Source organism: Protopterus annectens, chromosome 6.part0, assembly GCF_019279795.1.
Source record: "Protopterus annectens isolate FY-2018-M chromosome 6.part0, PAN1.0, whole genome shotgun sequence".
Classification (NCBI taxonomy): domain Eukaryota; kingdom Metazoa; phylum Chordata; order Ceratodontiformes; family Protopteridae; genus Protopterus; species Protopterus annectens.
Genome location: NC_056737.1, coordinates 1,760,261,462 through 1,760,281,815, shown reverse-complemented (window position 1 = coordinate 1,760,281,815; position 20,354 = coordinate 1,760,261,462).

The following is a 20,354-nucleotide window of genomic DNA, read 5'->3' as shown; positions in this document are numbered from 1 at the left end:
CTAATTGCAGGGAAATTTGCTACTATATACTTTATTACAGGACTTACTATTTATCTGATTGTTCATTTGCATTTGATTATCAGGAAAGTCTTTCTAAAGGATTAGGGAAAATGTTTCAGAATTCAATAACTTGAACAGTTTACCGAATATTTAAAATAAATGATATAGTACAATAAAAATATATGACATTCAGATGTTCCCTGGGAGTCAGAAACAATCTAAAAATATTGCTCAGGACTACAAAGGATTACAAGATTGGTAGCAAGAGGTGCAATATGGGTCAAAGGCCATTGAGAGTGAACAAAATGAAATTTCATTGTCCAAGCTGACATTCATTAAGAAATTTGCTTGCATAATGATAGTGTCAGTGGTAAGAGATCTGTACTTGATTGTAGCTATGGAGTTCTCGAACCTCAGTAGCAAGTATGCTGTGTCAGTGGTAAGAGTGGTCTGTACTTGATTGTAGCTACAGACTTCTCAAATCTCAGTAGAAAGCATGTTGTGTACATATGAGCATGTTCAGACAGAAGCTCAGCATGGTGATGCTACTTAAGTTTCTACATGCCACTGTAAGTGGACCTAAGCACTATCACTATATATTTTTATCCTTTGAAACAGGGAGGAAATTGTGGTACAAGAAAACCAGAAATATGGGGATAGGTGAGCAAACATAGGAATACACACATGGACACAGAGAATGTACCAGTGGGATAGAAACCAAGAAAGAGTATATTTTTGGCACAGACACCCATTTTTTTTCTTTCTTCTGAAGAAAGGTAGAACAGAATATAAGCAAAGGAAGGAAACAGTGTTTAGGTATAGAAGCAGGGGTGCATGAGTAAGCATAAATCACAGACAAAGACCATCAGGAGTGGTACTGACACAAAGGGGTTGTGGTGGTTCAGAATGGATATATAGTCATACAGACAGAGGGAGTACTATTAAAAGGGAAGGGTGATTGTCTAAAAAGAAGAAGAATGCCAGGAAGGGGAATAGAAGTAGAATCTATCTCCTGACTGCACTGACGGGGCTAGACCCAGGCAGAGGTCAGTCATCTACTCTATTAGCTTCACAAGACCATGTCCTGGTGGCCAATGCAGGATTCAATCTGCCAGTCTAAAGTTTCTGCAAGCACCTGCTTCAGCTCCTGCCAGGTTACAAAGTGTAACTACCTGGCAGAATCACCTCACTGAGATATTGCACTACCCTCCACTAGCCACCTGGCTCCCCTCCCCCATGTATGGCCTCTGTCAGCTGGCAGAGACTCAGGCCTGGAGGTAAATAGTGGACCCATGGAAGAAGAAGGGTCGGAAGATTGGGGACCACTGCTGCACAGTCTAAATACCACATAACACACACACAAACACACACACACACACACACACACACACACACACATCTGTAGCAGATTTTGCAGAACATTGTAACAGAAATCAAGAAAAATAAAAAGGAAAAAAAACATCAAAAAATATAGTAAAAGGATAGTGAGGGAGAGAGAGAGATGAAGAGAAGGAGTGAGATGGAGATAGAAAATACATTAATATGCAGACTGTGAGAGAGTGATTTTCTGGGGAGTGGTTATAGACAAAATACAAGAAGAAGAGGTGGAAGAAGTAATGAAAGAGAAAAAGAAATTGTATGCAGATGCAGTGAAAGATGAAGAAAGAAAAGTAGAAAAAGAAGCTGGAATCCAGAAAAAAAGAAGCATTTAGTAAGAATTACTAGCAAAGAAGGAAAAAGGCAGGATTGGTATGATATCTGGGATAATATTATAACACCATTGGGTACTTCTTCACAATAGGTAAGAACATTTATTTGTATTAATAAGACACATTTTATGACATGATATTTGACTGTGGACAATGTATGAAGAAGTTTCTAGGTCAGTGTGAGGAAAAAAAACTTTAACCCATGGAATTAATATTTATTCCAAGTATTTAATAGAAAAACAAAATAGAAAATGTATGCACAGTTTCAAATTGAAGTGGACAAAGAAACACTAAAAGAATACCTTAAGATCATATGTAAAGAAATGATGGACATTTCAAACATTTATGATATATTATGATAATAGGAGTTTATGGAGTGTGGGATGGCAATGTAGTGATCTGATAAAAATGGAAAAAGAAAATAAGTTATACATATTCTAAGTATGATTAATGTATATGGAAACAAAGGTAAAGTGAAATATTGGGGTCAACAAAACATTTTTTCAGTGGGAAAATTGATCATTTAATCAATAATTGTGACAAATGTAAACGTTTTATTAGTGTCAAAATAGGTCATGATGCATGAACATTTTTACAGGGAAAATAAAAGAAGAGGGAGCACCACATCTGATTAGGATAGTTGAAGAAAATAAAAGGACCGTAACAAAAATAAGAAATGAGAAAGGACAAATTGTTACAACCCAACAGGAAATAATGAATATAGTAAATGGATATATAAAAAAGACTTTAAAAGAAACTAAGATAAAAAGGAAACAAAAGTGGAAAGCAAAAAATTAAAACTAACAGAATGAGATACTGAAGAATTAGAAAAAATAAATAAAAGTGGAAGAATTGAATAACACCTTAAGCTTAGTCCATGTCAAACTGGTGACTGGACCAGATGGGACAGAATATCATATATATATAGTCAGAGTGGCAAAAGAAGTAGTTTTTAAAAGCGTTAAATGAATGGTTCAAGGAAGACTTTGGACAAAAAGAAATATGGAGCGGAGTAATGAAATTCGTATGGAAAAGGAGAGTAAAAACTGATGCAAGAAATTGGAGACTGGTAGTTCTTAATAATGCTGATTTTGAGATTTTTATGAAAATAATACAAACAGATTAAAAGGCAAATTAAATAAAATATTAGAAAACACAATATTTTGTAGAAATTGAAAAGGAAGTCAAGATTTATTAGTGATAGTAAGAGAAATTGTGGACGATATAATGAACAGGCAAACATAAATAAAAGTGATGGCTGGTGATTTAGATAAGGTACAACTTGAGATTTTATGAGACATAAAAGAATACAATGTAAGTGAGAGGATACTAAAGATATTTGATATGACATATGAAAAGAATAAAGTAAAATTATTAGTAAACTGGTGCGTTAGTCAAGAAATGGACATAAGAAATGGTATAAGGCAAGGTTGTCCAGTGGGTTTTATTAGTTATAAATGCAGTAGCTAGTAAAATTAATATTGCACTAAAAGCAGCAGAATACAAGATGACAGAAGGAAAGTACCAGTAACATTATCATAGGCAGATGATATAAGAGTAATGATCAAGAATAAATAATGGATTAAGGAAGCTATTAATTATCTGAATGAGTATTTGGGAGCCATATGTATGAGTAAAACTATAGATAAGAGTAAATAACTAGTAGAAGAGGGAAAATAGACAATATTCAGTTTAACATGAATGAAATAAAATTATTAGATATTACATTTAGAAATCAAATGGTATAAAAAATCAGAAGATATAATAACCATAATAATCAAATTAAGAAATGTATGTTCATTTTGGAAAACTTATAAATTATCATACAAAAAAGAATGTGCATTTAGTAAATGTGGTGCTATTGGGTAAAATCCATATTTAGTAAATATGTTTATGATTCCTTAGAAAGTATGGAAAAGAAATAATAACAATTGTGTTCTCATGTATATGGGAATCAAGAATGAATCCAGTATGAAGAAGAATTTTATATAATAAAAAAGAAGAGAAAGAAGGGTTGGGTTTAAAAAACCCAGTGGTTTAGGAAACATCATTAAATTTATACAAAGTGTTTGATGGATAAACGATGAAAGTGAATTATTGATATTTATAATAATGAAAGAAAAATATAAAAAGAAATATCGTATATGCTAAGTAATGAATAAAGATAGAAAGACGGTATGGTGGGAGAAATGAAAGAATATCACAACAAAATAATATTGTGGAAAGTAAAGATAAAACATTAGAAGTAAATAGGAAATGATGATATTTGAGTATAATGATGGATTATTATTGTGTTTATCCATTGGAAAATGTTGGAGAAGAGAAAAATCAAAGCAATAATAGTTAGAACACTATGGTGTAAAAATATGTAAAATGCAAAGAGTTTTTTATACAGATTACCAACAAAAAAAATTGGTATCAAAAATGAATCCATTCACAACTGCTTCTTCCCATTTTTACACATGGGGCTGGGGGTGTCACTTCAACAGTGACAAGCATCCACTGTCAAAGTTCACACTGTCAGGTGGCTAGCCCTGCCACTGCTGTTTTTCCATACCACACAGTCACATGAACACTCACATCTATGGCCAATTTAGAGTGTCCAATCCACCTACTGCATGCTTTTGGAATGTGGGGAGAAACTGGAGCACCCAGATGAAACCCATGCAAATACAGGGAAGGTATGCAGACTCCACAAAGAAGGTAACCCAACCATGAATTGAACCAGAGAACCTCTTGCTGTGAGGCAACATTCCTATCTGCTGCACCATAGGTTCATAGGTTGGTACTAGGCTATCAGCCCTAAGGCCTATGCAAGCCTAGCCATAACCACAGAAAATATGCCATACAAAAGAAAAGAAGAATAAACATAAAATTATTGTGAGAACCTAAAATAACAAAACATATTTTTTAGAATGTAAAATGGTGAAAAAATATGGGAAAATATTTCTGAAGATGATATGCTGTAAGAAATTACAAAACTGGAATATATAAATTTGGACATATTGGAAATGGATATTATAAAGGGAAAGGAAGAAAAGGACAAAACATGATAAAAGGATGTTTTACATTACATCGGCAATATAGAATGAATGACTGAATGAGATTAAGTTTAATGGAAAATAGAGATTACAAAAAATTATAAAAGGATGTTTTACACTACATAGGCAGTATAGAATGAATGACTGGATGAGATTAAGTTTAATGGAAAATAGAGATTACAAAAAATGATAAAAGGATGTTTTACATTGCATAGGCAGTATAGAATGAATGACTGAATAAGATTAAGTTTAATGGAATATAGAGATTGCAAAAAATGATAAAATGATGTTTTACATTACATAGGCAGTATAGAATGAATGGCTGAATGTGATTAAGTTTAATGGAAAATAAAGATTATCAGATATAATGAAAACATAAGATTTTGGTTATGGGAAAAAGGGAGGGGTCATAAAATAAAGGTATATGAAGAGATATGGACATTTATATAAACTCATGTGAATGATGAAAAAATTATGTAGACATTGTAAATATAAATAGTGCATAGTATGTAAATAATGTAAACATCGTAGATAATGTGATTAATAATAATGGACCCCTTCTCTTTGTGTTAATTCCAATTTTGTTTGATGAACATGCAAAGAGGATATGGCTGCTAGTTCAGCTAGTGCTGCAGTAGCTTTTACTGTTGCTTTACCAACTTCAGTGGTTAATATGAAGGATATGTTTTAAATTACAGTATTGGATGAAGATGGCCTTTCCTCTTCTGTTCTGAGTACAGTGTGTGATGAACCTGAACAGGATGACACAGTGGTTCTTTCTTACAGTGAGGCTCTAAGACACTATACTTCTTTGATGGATGTTTCTTCTTCAGAGGTTGTGAATATGACAGCAGCATAAGCTATTGAAAATCTAGCTCCTGAAAATTAATCTTACCCTGCTATTGTTCCTGAATGAGAAAATTCTTTGTGCATTGTTTCTTTTCTCAGTGCTGCTGAGGTTTCTAAATCTCAAACTATGGATCTGATTCAACATCCAGTTATTTGGATTTCTGCAAAGGAAAGACAGCCAGTAATTAGTATTATTTCTTGGATTCTTTATTGTCTTCTGATGGATTATTTAAGGATAATGTCCAAGCATTGATACATTTGGGTACTGAGACTTTGCTGATCTGATAGTAGAAACATTGAAAGCAGCTCATTCTTTTTAGAGACTGCTGGAACTAAACAAATAGATTAAACTTGAAATAACCTCCAATCAGAGGAGGTTGGAAAGGATTTGAGAAAGACTGGATAAGCAATTCACAAAGAAACAATGGGGGAATATATGTGTGTCTTCCAAATATGCAACATAGTCTGAAGATTTTGGACCTTTGTTTGGAAGTATTTCCATAGGTATTTTTATACCTCAAGTAGACTCCAAAGAATTTTTCCTCTGGCAGACAGCACATGTTGAAGGTATGATGGGGAAGAAAGAGATAATTGGGAACATACTTTTGAGAGTATAATGAGTTGTCAGACTTTAAAGATTCCCTGCAGACTGCTCTGTCAGAGATACTTGGTGAGCAAATTAGTGTAACTAAAGAAATTATTTTTTGAGCTATGATACAGAATCGGACTGTCTAGACATAGTAAGGCCTTGCTGAGTCTAATTATGGTGGCTGTCAAAAAAAAAAAAAAAGCAATTATTAGAAAATGGAAATCAAAGTCTAAACTAACTTTACTAAAAGTAGTGAATATAGAAGCAGAGATAAAACAACTGGAATTTGGATCTTTAGAAAAGGGTAGGAGCAAATTACATAGAAAAAATGGGACTTGTGGGAACAATACATGCAGAGGAGGAATGAGATTTAGAAGAACACAGGATTTGGATGCACTAAGTAATGCCTAACAATGACTGGATAGATTATAAGTGATATATAATGTTTGTAACTAAAATTATGTCAGTATGGTTTGTGAAGTATAATGCTTGCAACTAAAATTATGCTAATATGGTTTATTTCATTTATATAACTGTGCGATTGTCTTTGCCATACATGATAAACTAATAAACATGTTTCTTGTTTTTGAAAAAAGAAAAAAAAACTTGGAATAACATTCCCCCAGATTCAACAAACTTCCGTGCAAGAATAGTTTATTCTTACATGGAAGTGGTCATTCCCATGTAGCATGACAGCATGCCTTGCATATGCATGAAGGCACTCTGCCGTGTTCTAAATATGAACACAGGTCTGTGTGTGATTGCAGGGGGAGTGTCTGAGAGCAGTGCTCTCACAATATACATGCCCCCTGCACTCCAGAATTGTCATTTGGCAATTGAAAAGCAGAGAAGATGTCCTTTGACACTGTAAGTGTCCACGGCATACCTTCCACTGTACAGAAGTTGGCAAATAAAGAGAAAACATTTGAGTGTAAGACTCCACATCCATCAGAAAATACATGCTAATGCAAAACATATTATTCTGCCAACTTACTAAGTTTGTAAGAGCAATATTTTAAACCTGTCCCTAGTTGTCCCCACATCATGTAAGGCTTTGTCCAGATTGTTTGCTCTAAGATGTTACGAGGTATGACTGTATACCCTCTATAAAATACATGCTAATGCAAACCTGTCATCCCATCAATGTTATAATTGCGCTGAAACATAAGTAAAGCCCCCTACATTAAACAAAATAAAAAACATAAATTTAATATTTTTTTTTGTCTATCTGCAATAAAGTTTAAGCATAGCTGAGCAGGTGTGTGCATCGTGCAGCTGTGTTTAGCATAGTTTAAATATCCAAAGGAGCTAAATAGGAATATATGAGTAAAACAAGCAATCTGAAATAGTGCAGCAATGAGAGATTCTGCTTTGCATGCAGGCGTTCACAGTTTGAGCCCCAGTGAAGTCTGTTCATATTTGTATGTGAAAGCAGTAGTAAAAGTAATATGTTTTAAGAAATGAGGTAGTAAATACTATAAAACTGAGTTGTTTGTCCAGAAAAGATGTGAAACCCCCATATAAACACAAGTGCCCCATACAGTATAGTAACACAAGAATAAATGCAATAAAAGCACATAGAGGGATGTCAGGGAAGGTAAACATAAAATTATAATATGTCAGTAATGATGAACCAATGCCATAAAGCTGATAGTCTATAAAATTAATTTTGAACAATTTTAACCATTGCACAGCTATGCTTACCAGGTATAAGCATGAATGCTAAGTAATGAGTAGCTCAGCTAAGTGGATTTGCCCATTGGTAAGCACTGCTAAACATACCACTTTAAGCACAGCCAACCATAGCTAAGCGGGTTTGCGCGTAGCTTAGCTTAACTCAGCATATTCAAAATGGTCCAATCACAGCAAAGGGTGGGAAATCAGCCCTATTTAAATGCCATAGTTGGGAATTTAGCCCATAACCATTGCAGATCCTCACTGCAGGCACTATGGCTGGAGTAGGTGAATGATTGCACTTTTGGGTGCAGCACTGGGGCATTCAGGCGTCCACGGTCATGGTTGGACTCCTTGTAAAAGACCATGAAGTGAGATTGCTGCAAGGCCAGTACCAGGGCTCCCAATACAAAGCAGAGGCCTGGGATCATCTCGCATGTGATCTCACCAGTGCTATTGGCATCCCTCGGACTGGTGAGCAAGTTCGGCACCATTTTGCTGACCTTAAGCATAAGAAGAGCTATCTCTAGGACCAGTGGATCCAAGCTGCTGGGACACAGAATGTCCCAGCTGTGTGTACATATCAGTATCAAGTACTGTTTAATGAAAAGTCCAGCCTGTGTATGTAATAGATAGGTATGCATAAATGTTTCTCTATATCCTGTACAGCTGCAGATGAGAGGGCCGTGAATGTGGACGCTCATGCCAGCATGCTGTCAGGGCTGTGTCGCGAGGCTGGTGAGTACAAATGTTGCTTGCAGTATTCTGGGCAAATAAATAGAAAGGAGTAGAATGTCACCTGTATTTCAAAATGTGTATCATTGGTACTGAATAAATGACAAATTAGCATATTACAACTGATCTACAGGGTATATATCAATAAAAGTGTCTGTAGTTGTCAATAAAACTGAAAATACCATATTGTTGTGTTTACTTTGGTATTTGGTGCTATCAGTCTATGTTGTGTCTTTTGGCTTTTCCCGGTTAGGGGTCGCCACAGCGGAGCTCCGGTCCGCTAATGATTGGCAGTTGATTTTTACGTGCTGAGTTGTCGGCCCTAACGCACAACCTTCAACCAAGGTACGCCCATTCACGCATGTCTCCACAGAAGACGCTCTAGCTGAGAATCGAATGGGACAATGTCTTGCTGTGAGGCGACAACGCTAGCGCAGCACCGTGCTATCAGTCTATAAATGTGTATATTTTCTGCACAGCAACTATGGCTCTGAAATCATTAAATAAATGTGTCTCATCTAACAAAGATTGTGGAGTGTTAAAAAAGGAGGTTAAGTATATGAAATGTTCCATGCACCAAGATCTTATCTCTGAATAGTAATGTTGTGTTAACCATTGTTTCCCAGAGTGTCATATGTCAAAAAGTATGAATACCCACTATATGACCTATCAGCAATACATGAATGTTAGAACTACAAGATGAAATTGTACAACCAAGACAGTAGTAGGCAGAAAACAGTCAAACAAAATACAGCAGTTTCTCAAGTGGTCACTCTGATGAAACACAAACATGTTGTACTTTTTTTTCACAAACAGGCATGGTTCAAATCCCAGGAATGCTGGTAAGCTGTATGCATAATGTCAACCAGGAATATGTGAATATGTGTAGAAATAGTTAGGTATTGTTAACAAAAACTTCCTCCACAGTTTTGACAGGTAAGAAAAGCTATATATTAGCTGCAAGAAGCCTGTACTTATACACTGACTATAACACCCACTGTACAACCCCAAGACTGCAAATGACAGCAAGAGAAGTACATACACAAAGTAGTCCCCTCCAGCGTATGTCCCTCAAGTGTCACACTGTCATGGCTAGTAGTCATTGCTGCCAACACCCAGGGTGACCGATAGAAACAAGGCAGAGTATGGCAGTAGCCCAGACACACAGTATGAGTGCACATATCTAACCTTGACTATGTGAATATGTGTAGAAACAGCCAGGTAGTGTTAACAGATATTTCTTCCACAGGTCTGCCAGGTAAGAAAAGGTATAAATGAGCTGTAAGAAGCCTGTAATCATACGCTGTGTGCAAACATACCACTGCCCAACCCAGGGCCATAGGTCGATGTAAAGTGAAGTACTATCTGTAGAGTAATGATTAGAGCAATGATCATTAAAGTTGTGAGCACTTCAAGCATATACAGTTGTTAATTGACATCTCTTTCCCTCCCCCATCTTATCTGCACCAGTAGTCAAAACACATAAATCAACGGGTATGTTTTCACCAACCTATTGTTGGGACATGTGTCCTATTGTTTTACAAATACTGAAATGTTTTTCTATCAATGTCCCCTGTTCAAATACTATCATTGGTGGCCTGTTGCTATCAATGTAACCTGCATGCCGTTATAATGCCCACTGTTTGCTATGCACCTGTTCCAAACCTGTTGTTTTGGATTAATGGGAATACTCATGCATGCTGTTATAACTAATCCTGGAATGTGTATGCATGATTAACCAACATATGTTCTACAACTGCAACATCATAGCACATCTGGGAAGGCTGATCCCAGCAGATCTGCCTCTTCCACCTCATCTGGCCATGGCTCTGGCCCCAGCACATCTGCAACCCACCCCAGGACCTCTTTGTCCGTTGGTACTGCACCACCTTCAGGTGGAACCGCCTCAGGGGATTGCCCTGGGCACAGCAGCAGACAGGATACTGTCACCCAAAGGCAGGTCCAGGGTCTGGTGCATAGCGAGCTCCACAAGAAATATGGAGATATGCTATGCCAGCTTGAGGGCTGAGTGGCAAATCTAGAGGGTCAGTCTGCCCCTACTTCTCAGCCCCCAGCACAGCCACCTTCAGGGCCATGAAGGTGCAGTGGTGACTGCCCATGGGTGGGGACCTTAGTCCCACTGTATCCATTTGGGGGCTTGTGGCACCCCAATTATCAAACACCCCCCCCCATCCAAGGTGTTTACCCCCCAGATGTGTCATATACCACCCCTGTCTGCTTTCTTGTCTGCTTTGTCTGTCTACCTACCCAAACTACCTCCCCAAATATACCTACTATCCATCTCCAACATCCCTCTCTCACCTAAAAAAAAGGGCAATCTGTTCCCACAAAATCATGTCGCCCCATACATAGCTGTCCATTTCGCACACATGTCTGCTGAACACATGTAATCTAGTCTAATTGGCTTCACAACACATTATTGTTGTCCTCACCCCTGTCATAGGGGTTTGAGTGTCCACATTTACCTCCAAATTCTGTATATATGCACAGCTGTTATTGTAGTAGAAATGGACAGCTATGGACCTTCCCTACACCCATCTTGCACATCCCTAGCAATCTTTCATATTGTTTTTCCCTCTTCGTGCCTCCTTTTTCACCACTTTCCTATCACCCTTTTTTTCTTTCTGTTAAAGAAATTACTGCGGGTGTAAGCAGGTGTAAGGAGTAGTAAGCAGGTTTGCATGGTGCTAAGTGAAACTAGCTCAAATTAAGCACCTTTAGGGCTAACTGTGTGTAAGCATAGTTAACCATACGTTACCATTGCTTACCACCAGGCAAATACATGAGGACCTGCTTACAACCGCTTAAAAATGCCTTAATCACTCTGTATCCAACAGCCCTTGTTCTGCCCAGCAACAAAATAACCAGCCCTTGCAAGTCTTGAACCCAGGAGCCTACACAACACAGCCACAGCAATCTACCACTAAGCCATCTGAGCTGTAGATATGTATAATGTTATTTCAAAAATATCATTCAACAGTAGGGAAAAGATCCTGTAGAATTAATCAAGTTTTGTATATACATATACAAATGTATATGTGTATGGAGATGCATATACATATGGACAAATAAATACATACATATTTATATATATATATATATATATATATATATATATATATATATATATATATATATATAGATATATAGATATATATATATAAATGTATTGGAGTTGCATATCAAACCTATACCCCAAACTGCTTACTGTAAGTAATCTATCAAAAGGATGTCAAAATGGGGGTCAATAGGCCCAAAATAGGGACCACTTTGAAATATTGCCTTTATCCCTCTGTCCCCAGCAGCAACTGTTCTGCCTTTGAACTAGATTATCAGTCCTGCCAAGTCTTAGACCAAGGGACCTGTACACTATACTCAGTGCAATGTACCACCAAACCATGTAAGCCCTACAAAATGCTGATGCTTTTCCAAATATATCAGTCAGTAGAGTCATTTAACAGTAGGGAAAAGTTTCTGTAGAATCAGTCAGGTTTTCTATATACATCCTTGTATTTATTAATGGTGATGCATATATGTGGACAAATCTATACACAAAATATATCTATAGAGATATACATGTAAAATATATACATATATACATATACATATATGGAAAAGTACAAATATATATGTATATGTATACATAAATATACCTAAATATATAACAGCTACAAACAAATACAATCTGAGGGTCATGCTGTTCAACACTAGAACTCTAAATCTCAAAAGGCACTCAGTCAAAGCACTCCTTATTCACAAAGGATGCGCACATATCCAGACTGGTAGCCCAACATAATGCATCACAGATACTGCAGGTGTAGCTAACATAGGGTAAGACAGCAATTCAAGTCATAGCCTGCCATAGGTCCCCAACCATGTCCCAAGAGTGAAACCACACATTCCTAAGCACCATGGAGAATAATACTGTCCAACATAACACTCTCATACTGGTTGACCTCAACTACCCCTCCATTAACTGTGAAAGCTACTCATGTATCAATGGACTTGCCCAATATTTCCTGAAATGCATTCATTCTAATAGCCTGGACCAGCTCGGTTCTACACCCACTACAGGTAGCAACATCATTGACCCAGTCAGTACTAACATGGGTGACTGTTACTGTACAACAATAGTCAACTTTGCCATGGTTATATCTAACCACAATGTCATCACCTTAAGAATCCACATCCCTCCCACCCCCCTGCAAAGGTAACCACCATGAAAAAACTTTCCAAAGCTAACTTTGGCCTCCAAAAACCAGAGGAGGCTAACTTGACGGCAGCCATGCAAATGGAGACTAGTTGCATGACCTCCAATTAACACACCAATTCAGTACAAACACGTACATAAATGCATGGATTCTGCCATACCCAATAGAAACAAGATGCTCCCCTCCAGAAAGGAGAAGCCAATCCGGTGGTACCCTGCCCAAAGAAACTCTATAACAGAAGGAGGAAACTGACATGGAATAAGGTGAAGTCCCAAGACTGGAAAAAAAAACATTATCAGCCTCAACAGAAAGATGAGATTCCTCATCAAATATTCTAAAGCTAGCTGTGAAAACAGAACTGCAGCACACAGAAAAGACTACCACAAGGCATCCTATAGTTATGTAAAGAATTTCCATGGAAATACCAACATGTGCTCTGAGCTACTGCACAATGGGACCTCCTATACTGAGCCAACACATATTGTCAATATACTGGCACACAGATTCCATGGCAACTTTACCCCTTTCCCCACCCCCAAAGAACCAATCACAATACCAATAGTCTGTCAGGTACCCAGTAGTACTGCTGCTTGGGTTAAAACATGACTGTCCAAGGCCAAGAATACAGCTTCTATTGGACCTGGCAATATCCCTGGCTGTCTTCTGCATGAACTACAGAGTGAACTGGCACCTCACCAGTGTGCCCTGTCCAATCACTGCCTCGCCTCAGGCTTTGTCCCTAGTGACTAGTGCACTGCTACAGTTATCCCTCTCCACAAAAGAGGAGTGGCTTCAGACCCTGGGAAGTATTGCCCCATTAGCCTGACAAGGCTGTCATGCAAAGCTATGGAATGCATTGTCATGGACCTAAGAAACAGGGATATGGGAATTTTCAGACTCAGGATCCCACACAGTTTGCTTTTGTGAAGGGTAGATTATGCCTGTTCAATCAACCTGGTCGACTTCTTTGAGTCAGTCACCAGAGCTGTGGATGAAGGGAAGGTGGTTCATGCAGCCTACTTTAATCTGGCCAAGCCCTTTGACAACATTCCCCACTCAGGAATCATGGATAAACTCACTAAGATACCCATCAACCCCTATAATAGTAGCTGTGTTGCAAACTGTCTCACAGATAGAACCCACAGTATGAAAGTAGCTGACCCCAAGTCAGACTGCTTACCAGTCACGACTGGAGTTCCACAGTGTTCGGTTCTAGGTCCTCTCCTGTTTAGTATCAACTTCGCTGAACTCCATGCCAACATGAATGGACTCTGGCTGACAATGTTTGCAGACAATTGCAAGTTGGGAGCTATTAACTACCCAAGTGATGTTGACATCCTACAGAAAGGTCTCACTGAGACCAATGGCTGGTTTCAGAGCCATGGTCTTAAGCTCAATGTCAAAGAATGTATTGTCATCCCCCTTTGGGATGTCAGGCACTACAGGGATGTTACAGCACCAAAAAGCAGACACCAGTGAGAAAGTGCATACTCACAACCAATCCCACCACAGTCATAGTCACATACTGGTAGGTCACGTGACCTGTAGAGTATAAGGATTGTGTGAAGAAATACATAATAGTTTTTCAGTCACACACTACCTCCTTCATATAGTAGCCCAATTCTCAGTGTAGTCTGAACCATGGTACAGGACACGTCACAGTCTGCCCCTACAAAGGCATACAGCCAATAGACCAGCAGACACTGGAGCAGCATGTACAGTCAGATAAAAAAGGAGCCATAACACTTACATCTACCCTCCTCCAATGCACAGCCCAAATAACATGTACACATGACATGTGTACACAATCCTGACAGTCTGTCAACAATGGCCAGACATACACAGACCTCTCAAATGTACAGTTCACCTCAGGATGTACAGGCTCAGGACTGATATTTATGGCCTCTTCCCTGAAACATGTCTGTGTTGGTAGGAGGAATGAAGGCAAGAAATAATAATACTAAATACATCTGAGCCTCATAGTGCATGGCATCTGGACAAAGCCTGACATCATTTTGGGACAGAGGTACAAACACAGGTATAGATTGGGCATATTGCTGTCAGAAATGTAGACAGTTGCTGATGTTACTGGGTTTGTTGTAACATATTCTTTATGAGGACTATGAAGTCAGTAATACCAAAGGATATTAGTATTTACTGACTGCATTTCCCAGAGTCACTGACTGATTTTCCAAGGACAACAACTGTCTGGGGAACAGACAAAACATAACAGCCAAACATGTGGCCAGTCAGTGGAAAGCATGCCAGTGGAGAGGTATGTCAGAGAAATAAAACTGTCAGATGTGATGTCACTCACTAAATGCATGTCCACATAAACCCTGTCAACTTATCAACCCACCATGTGTATAACAGCACTGATGGTGACATAGAATCTGTTCACAATTCTGGAGATATGTCCCTCATGTTGTTGTGCTGTCTCCAAATGTCCTGTCCTTTGAAGTATTTCCAACTACTGTTTGTGAATCTGTAGCCCACCACCTCTGTAATGTCCCTCACACAGGCAAGTAAAAGGGCCAAGGCCCATACGAAGGATGTCTTATTTGTTGGAGCTAGCAGCACTGTCCAGCTCCACAGCAAAAAACTATGTGGACACCTACATAGTTGTATGTCCTTAGCAATACCTGACATTTGCACAGCTGCACAGAGGACAGACAGAAAGGGGACAGCAAGCATGTTATGCATTAGGATGAATATCCTGAAGGATAGAAGTCTGAAACTGAAATCTATGCCATTACTACATGACAGCAGTCCTCAATGACATGGGCAAAAAATAGAAATCTACAGTTAATATAATAATATATTAATATCCAACAGGGGATACATAAAACATACAGCTGAAACACCAAGAACAAGATAGTGTAGTACTCAGTGTCCCAGCTCTGCATGCAGAGGTGCATGGTTGGAGTACTACAATAGGCAACCTAATTTTACATGGAAAAGCAGTGTCAAAAGTACTAATTTCATAATACAAGTGTGAGTGCATATAACATGTGATACAACCCATGTATACAACAATAATAAAAACAAAAAACATGTGATACTACCCATGTATACCCAAGTGTCCTGTACAGTATAGTCACACCCCTTGCTACTATAATGAGAGCACATAAAAGCATGTTATGTACAGGAAATTAAATAAACTTATTATATGATGTCATTACTCTGCTATTTTATGAGACTGGAATGTGAGCAAGGGTTACCAGGGCTGAAGTATGCTTAGCAGGTTTACACATTGCTTAAATGTGAATGATTACCAATAGTTAGCCCTGCTAAGCCACACTGGTAAGCGTCATTATGCAGAGCCTACACAGTTTAAGTGCCTATCGGTTTAATCATGTTTTAGTGCCTCTTAGTGCTGCACAAACCCAAGCAAACCCACTTACAACTGCTTAAAAGTGCCTTAATCACTCTGTACCCAGCAGCCCTTCTTCTGGCCAGCAACAAAATAGTCAGCCATGCTCAGTCTTGAGCCTGAGATGCTATACACCATAGTCACAGCAATTTGACACTAGGCTATCTTAGCTATGAGATATTCAAATGTTTTTTACAACATATCACGTAGTACAGTCAGTTAACAATAGGAAAGACACACTGTGTAATGAAGAATGATTACCTACAAATATATACATAGAAAATATGTTTACATATATAGAGAGATAGATATGTGTGGAAATACAGATATATGTATAACAATATATAGATATATTACCAAGAAATACTGATGTGTGTGTGTGTGTGTGTGTGTGTGTGTGTGTGTGTGTGTGTGTGTGTGTGTGTGTGTGTGTATATATATATATATATTTATATATATATATATATATATATATATATATATATATATATATATATATATATATATATATATATATATATATATATATATATATATATATATATATATATATATATATATATTATATGCATACATGTCTCTAAATACCCATACAAACACATGCTGATAGACCACCCATAACAGTGGCATCATGCACAGTTGGATACAAAAGGACCTATGACATTCACATCTGCCCCCCAGTCCAAATAATAAGTGAGTAGTATGCTGCTACAAAACCATGCTAGACCATACACAATGGCCAGACATATACAGCGACTTCTTAGCAACACAACTACAATGAGTGAAGATAGTAAACAAAAATACAAACAGCCAGTAATTCACACGAGTCCATTTTACTCTGATGTCTTTGCCAAAACATTCAAGGAGTAATACATTACAAGAAATACTTGCCTTAATTAGAAGAAACAATTAACACCTACGTACATTTAAATACACAGCCTCCAATTACACTCCACAGTCAACCTCCTAATGGATAAAATATCACATTTAAAAACATACATTGATTCTGTACATAACAATTATTCTTTTATGACTGTTTGACCAAACTGAGAAACAGACTTTTTCCAAAGCAGTACCTTGTAACTCATTACACTTAATGACATGTGTATACATAGCCTCCAATTACACTACACAGACAACCCTCTAGGGATAAAGTATCACATTTAAGAATTCAAACCGATTATGTACATAGCAAATCTTCTTTCATGACTACTACCCCCATGGTGAGAATTATTGAAATGTACAGCTATAGAACTGTCTTTTTCCTCATCAGTAATATGTCTCACATGTTCTAACAGCCTAGTTTTAAAACACGTGTTACTGTCCTTCACATAAAATATGTTACAAGGGCATCTAAGACCATTCTCCATAGAAACCAGTAAAAGCACAGATAAACACCAACTCCTTGATAGTAAATGTGAAAAACCAGCAGTCCACACCAGGTACCATTCCACAAAACAATTTAATTGAGCACTTTCATCTTAATAAATGTCACACGTCATCAGAAAAAAATAAGCCTTCAAATGAACAACAATATATACACACTCCTGCCCCTCCATTGGTCAACCCAAATTACAAATGTGCTGCATTTTTTAAAAACACATCGTCAAATACAAAAAAAAAAAATAATGAACCCATTACAAGCATTCAAACATAAATGAAACTTGATATTTATAATCTAAAAACCCATCTTGTTAAAATTAATGTATTCTTCATAAAAAAATATGCAGGTTTAAGCCTCAATAATAAACCTAATGTCAACCTTTCATTTACCCTAGGCAGTTCACATGCATTGACTTTAATCTGCCATTTTAACTCTTTGTACTCAAGAAAATCATCTGAGAGCCATCCCTGGGGTCCCAGGTTCACGTGGTGTATGGCACAAAATTTAAAAGTATGTGTGGGGTAAGCTTTAGTATGCCTATAAAGGGCATTATTCTCATTTTTTGTGATTCATGTCATAAATGTGTTCATACACTCTCTGACTAAAAGCCCTTTTAGTTTTCCTCCACATAGTATCCCTGACATGACTGACATAGTGCCACATAGACCACCCCCTTAGTGCAACAATAATATTTCTTCAACGGTTTTATTGTGCCAACATTTTTTATTTTAATTTTGTCCTGGTTCACCATATAATGACATTGAGGACACCTACCACATTTGAAACTACCCCCATTTGTTACCTTGCACACATTTCTCTCCAACATTCCTTTGAGGGAAGTTTCTTTCTTGTATACAATAAGTGGTTTGTCACCTAATAATCTGTGGGTGTCAGGGTCCATACTAAATATCCTCCAATATCTTAAAATAATCTCACACATGTCATAAACATCAGCACTAAATGGTAAAACTAGGGTCCTGCAGAGCCCCCCTTCTTTCCTGGGACCCGATGTCTCAGAAAAAAATCATACCAGTGCCCAAAAGTGCCTTAAATATACCATCATTCCTTTTCCTCTTAACTTCCCCTGCTATGTTGTCAACAAAGTCATGAGGATATCCCATCCTCACCAAGATACCTTTCAGTACTTCACATTCTTAAAGAAAATTCTCTGGTTCAGAGACCATTTTTGCAAACCTAACATATTGTCCTTTTCCCAAGGCTCTTTTTTGATCTATAGGGTGCCAGCTATTGTAATGCAGTAGGGAGTTAGAGTACGTAGGTTTTCTATAGAAATGTTTAAATTAAAGTTTTTTTACTATATATTTTTTAATGGTGGCATCTAAATAATGAAGTAAGTCTCTATCTACAGACATGGTAAATTTCAAAAAAGATGTCGTCTCATGTATATCCTCAAAAAAACATTGTAATCTGTCTTCACTTCCTCTCCAGAATAATACCACATCATCCAAAAAATGCCCATATAGGGCCCAACAATCTCTAAAGGGTGATTATAGGATGTAGAAATCCTCCCAATCAGCCAACACTATGTTAGCAAAAACAGGGGCAGAGCACACACCCATCTCCACCCCAAATCAGTGCTTGAATAAATGCCCTTCAAAACTCACAGTTGTTCTCAAGGAATAGCTCCATACAAGTTTTTAATGTCAATATTGTGTTATGCTCTATGGTAGTTTTCATACATAAATATTCATAAAACCATTCTACTCCTTGCTTGTGGGGAATGACAGAAAAGGGGTCACATATGTCAATTGTAATCATTAACAGACTGTCATCAAATATTTCCTGCCTAATTTTACCCAGAAAATCCCAGGAATCTCTAAATAAAGTGGCCCAGTGGTCAAGTACGTTTGACTTTAAAGTCAACAAACTTGGCAACACTAAAAGTCTTGGATGCCTTCAGATCAACAATAGGACTTAGTGAGGGTTTGTTGATGGACTTATGCATTTTAGGGATTCCAAAAATAGTTGGAATCCGTGGGTGTGGTGTCTCTAAGAATTCATGTTCTTCCAAACTTATCTGCCCATTTAACAACAGCTCAAGTGTGAAATTATTTCTATAAGTGATATTGAGCTCATTATGGGAGACTTCTACATACATATCACTGTAAAGCAACTTGTACATCCTACTATGATAGTCATTTAAGTCAATTATAACCAGCCCCCCACCCTTGTCCGGTTTCATTATTCTGACATCATTGTTATCCAATATCTCATGTAAAAGTTTTACTTCATTAGTGGTTAAGTTTCCATTCTGAATTTTATCACCATTATACCTAAGATCTCTGATTTCCTTTTCGCATAATACTTCAAACATATGCACCATAGAGTGTGTGGGAGGAATAAAAGTGCTAGGCCTTTTTAACTGTGAAGCCCCACCCCTCAAGTTCTCACCCTGTTTGAAATAAAGTGCTAAATTCAATTTCCTACTATATGTTTTTATTTGTAAAATTGTGCCCAGCATGTTTGCCTTCTTAGCTGGTACAAAATTCCAGCCTTTATCAAAAAGGTCCGCCAAGTCAGTATTGACACTAATTTGACTTAAATTATAAATATTGAAGTCAGTACCAGTGTTCTGTATGATCACAGGGCCAATACTGTCATCACTCATGTCTTCATTTTCCACATCTATCTGTAATATGAGGGCCCTGGTCTGCCCCCTGTTCTCCCCATCCCTATCTGTTGGTCCTGCTAAGTATCCTGTCCATGCCTCCAATTCCCCTGGCCCTCATTCCTTTGGTTAATAATCC